The following is a 4,567-nucleotide window of genomic DNA, read 5'->3' on the forward strand; positions in this document are numbered from 1 at the left end:
TTGTTTGTTTGTTTCTTTAGAGAAATATAACATTGGGAGTGATTTCCTTTTTCCCCTCTCAACACCAAGGTTGTTTTGAATATATGATTTTCACCTACACCTCCTTCTTCTGCCTTAACTCACTAACTAGAGACCAAACCCTGGCTATTCGGATCCGGTAATTTCGGTAACCAACGCAGCCTCCTCGAGGCTAATGCACTGAGAGGGGGCAAGCCCTGTGTCAGCTACCAAACAGAATCTGTTTAGGGCAGTATTAAATTGTATGTGTTAAAGATGGTCTCTCATAGTTTACTCTTACGGGGAGATGATTTCACTACAAATATATGTGAGTCTTGTTACACTGCCATGTTGAGATGGGTTCCACTATTAAGTTTTGTGAAGTCTGAGGTCTTTCTTGGCTGGGTGTGGAGAAGATGACTTGGAAAGACAGAGAAGCAGCTCTTTGCAACAGGAGGAAACCCCACACGGCTTGCTTGTCCCTCTGCTCAGTGTCTAAGATCCCAGTGAGCACACAGCATGTGCCATGTGCGTGTGTGCACGTGTGTGGGGAGTGGTACACGTGAGTGCAGTGGTACATCCTAGTAACGGAGGGAAGGAAATATGTAAGAAACTCTGTGAGAGGAAACGGCAAATGGGATCAGACCCAGAAGGTTGTCTGGGGCTCTGAAGCCAGAGCTATGGGCAGGAGGTCAAGGGCAGGGCCATAAAGAGATGGTGACCTAGGAGTCTGTCACACCTGGGGTATGAGAATAGGGCAAAGGAAGAAATCCAGTGGCTATAGACTTTGTGGTCCTGTCACATTGTTATTTGTCTTTCTTACCCCATGTCAAAGTCTAACTATCTTTGGAAAAACTCAGGAACTCTATTTAGTTCTGGATTAACTAAAGTCTCCAGGAAAGGGGATTTGGGGTCTGCTTAGAATAATCCAAGGATGTGTGTGTGTGTGTGTGTGTGTGTGTGTAGTCTCTAGAGTTCTCAACTCCAGTATCTAGCATCCACAAGGAACACAAGTTCCCTTCCTACCACTGAATGTGAGTGGTGAGCCCCACAGTCTATAAATCTTTAGCTGGTGGAATGATAGCAGAATACAAGCAGATTCCTACGTTATTGAAAAATCTCTCATATCCTTGGCTGGGTAAGCTAGGCTTCCTTCTCTTCCTGACTGTGAAATGCATAATTATTTCCTTCTTGTCTTTGAAACCACGAGTCACTGTGATTGAAATGCTTTTTAAAATTTTGAGGGGCAGGGAGAGTCCCCAAGTCCGTGGAGCAACTGCGTTGCACATTATTTTGCCCAGAGTGTACAAGAAAAAGAAAACCCACAACAAAAGCAGAGAGCGGATCTGGACAGCATAAGCCCTTGCAGAGTTATGTCACTACTATAAACAAAGGCCGGTGTCCACTGTCCTTGAGCTTTTAGGCTCAATCGGTGAGTATCTGTGTCTCCAGGCTTGGGACAAGAATTTGTAATGATGATGTAGATATGGAGGCTCAGAAGATAGAAAGAATCAAAGGGTAAGGGGACCCATCTCTTGCTTCAGTCACCGCAGAAACCTCTGCTTTCGGCCCCTTCTTCCAACCCTAGATCACCATAAGCAAAAATGTTACATTGTGAAAGGGATCTTGTCTGGCATTGTCCGTTTTCAGGGTGAAATAGTTTTTGGCTGTGTCTACCCAGCAAAAGACAAGGGGAGAGTTGAATGCATTAATGACAGCCCTCAGAATTGATCAGAAACCCGTGCTATTGTGGCCTTGGATTATCAACAATTACTTCTGCTACTCTATTGTCAATTGTAATTTGCCAGCACTGCTTTGTGGCCTCAGAAGAAATTGTCTTTACAGTCGGGCTTCCTCAAAGGCAGCGCAGCCACATTTAAGCTCAAATTAATTTGGTTAAGTGAGGCCCTCTTCACTCCTGCTGGAGCCTGGAGCCTCGTGGCTACCAGGCCCCCTGGAGCCTTCGCCTTCGCCCCCAGGGCCTCCCTGCGCCGGCTCAATTGCTCTGGACCAGTTCATTTCGCCACAGCTCGGAGCCGCTCGGAAAGCAAAGATTAAAGGGGAAAGTCGCAGCTGTATATTTGTATTTTCATTGCTAGAAGGGAATTGATTTCCGCGCATTTATTTTGGTAGTTGTAATACACAAGGGCGGATTTGCGTCATCCCAGCAACTTGTCGGTGGAGATAAAGTTGCACAAATATTGAAAGGGGAAGTGCTAGGAGTCATTATAGAGTTTTTCTCCGGAAGAAATAAGGATTTCTGCAGTATCCTAAAATACTAAGGCCGCTTCTATTTTGAGACCAATCTCGCAGGCACATCCGCTCATTTAAGTACGAGTTTGAGCCCATCAAAAAACAGGAGATGACCTGAACTCCGGCGAGTCCGGGGTTTCCTGCTGCTTTCTTGGTTCTGAGGGGTGGGCAGTAAGGAGGAGGGGAGTCAGCGGACTCAGAGGGAGCGAGGGGCCAGCAACGGTGAGACCTGGTCCCCGGAAAAGGGTGTGTGTGTGTAGGGGGGGAAAGCAGTGGGTCATTCCAAAGGTTTCCTTTTTTGCGTTTCGCTCCGGAGGCTCCGGGTAGGCCCCGGTGGTGGTGGCACTGACGCGGTTGCAACTAGGGCCCAGGGCCTGGAAGGAGCAGAGGAGGGCGCTCACGAAGGTGCAATTTACAACCAAGCCGGGGGACTTTCGAGGACACAGAGGAGCGCGCGGCGTGGCCGGGAGTCTTCAGGACACCCCCTCCAGGCTGCGGGCCTTGTCTTGGTCCGTCCGCCGGCCCCTCGCTCGGGGCCTTGAAATGCTGCAGAGGCGGGTCATAGATGCCTCAGGACACCCGTCAGGACACCCTGGGGGAGGGGGGGTGCACGTTCCGCCTAGTCGGTACCCCGCCACCCCCCCTCCCCCGGGAGACTTGTCTTGTTTGGGGGCGGGAGGCAGGGGTGGGTGAGGCCTGTAGAAACTTGAGTTTGAACTTAGGCCTCTGTTTGAATGTTTGCAGTCAAATTGGAATTAGAAGCGACAATAGAAAAGACGAGAAGAAAGGGGTTATGGCCGTCCTTAGCTAAACACACGTGCGCTAATGACCCTGGGAGCCGTGAAGTCACAGAGGCCGGGCCCTCGCAGCGGAGTCTCGCCAGAATCCCTGGCCTCTGCCTGCAACATCTCCATGGAAGCATTTCCAGGAGGGTCCGACGCCCCAGGCGGCCTGTGCGGGTCACTCCTGTGCCTCCGGCTAGACACAGGACTAGACTTCTAGATCTCTGGCCCCAGGTGCCAGCGTCCTCCGCAGATCCCACCACTCCGTTCCATCTCTGGAAATAACACCTCTGTCCTTGCTGCATGGAGCCAGGCTCGAAAACCCTTTAATAAAAGGAGAGAGGAAGAAGACCCTCGAGAGGGAGAGAAGACAGAGGGGGATGGGGGCAGGGTAAGGAGTGAGCGAGAGGGGGTGTTCCAGTGCTGGCTGGCCGGCAGTGATTGATCAGTGATGGATTACTTTCCAGGAGAAAGTCAAAAGCTTAAAATGTCAGCATCTGCCACAAAAGGCAGCCTGAATCCTGAATTTGACAGAGGCATGTCAATTTCAGTTGCCTCTGGCTTTGTTTAGTGAGACCTCTTAGTGCTGAAGCTAAATAAAACATGTCATAGAAGCTTTACTGCAACTTCATTGAAAGTATTTTTTTGGGGGGGGACGGAGAAATATCACAGAAGTGCAGAAATTCTGTTAGGAGATGCTTAATTGGACAATCGAAAACAAAAGATTTCGTGGTCTCATTATTGTTATTATTTTATTTTCTTCCTGAAAATGTGCAAGAAGAGCTCATCTGGGTGGCCTGTGGTTTGTTTGGGAGAGGGGTGGGGAAATCCATTCTGACTGTAATTTAAAAGAGAACGAATTCTTAAAATAGAGATGTTGATGCTGCAGAAAACCCCCACTACACCCACCCTGAGCTCTAAAGACCCAAAGCACCAATGGAGGACGCTGGCCACCACTGTAGTTTCTTTTCCGACCAGGCCCAAGGGGTTCCTGGGGAAACAGTCACTGAATTGAAAGTAGTATTTAACCCCAAGGAAATGTGCACTTGTGGGCACTTGCAAAACAATGGACCCCACGTGATCTGGGGCTGTGGTGGAGCCAAGAGGGTGACATTTCCTACAAGGTGCAGTAGAGGAGGGGACGCGCATGCCGCTTTCCCGGGGTTTCGTGACGGCGGCGTGTTTTGTTGTTGTCTGAGGCTCCGGGGAGGGTTTGGCTGCATCCAAGGGAGTCGTTCGGAGACATCCATCTTATTTTGTTTGAAAAGTTCCTCGTCCAAGTTGTCACTGGGTGACAGCCTGGAATAAAGCTAATTTGTGACCGCCCCTCCTCTCTTCCCTGAGGATCTCAGAGGCAGCAAGGCGGACAAGGCGTTAAGCTGGGCGGGGACTCGGCGCCCCTGCTCTCCTGAGCCAGAGCTCCGAGCCAGGCTGCTTGGCAGCGGGAGCCCACGAAGGATGAGGACAGCGACTTTTGGGATAAAGGCTGAGTGAGGCAAAAATCAGGCCCGAGTAAAATCAAGAATAGGGAACCT

Source organism: Suricata suricatta, chromosome 3, assembly GCF_006229205.1.
Source record: "Suricata suricatta isolate VVHF042 chromosome 3, meerkat_22Aug2017_6uvM2_HiC, whole genome shotgun sequence".
Lineage (NCBI taxonomy): Eukaryota > Metazoa > Chordata > Mammalia > Carnivora > Herpestidae > Suricata > Suricata suricatta.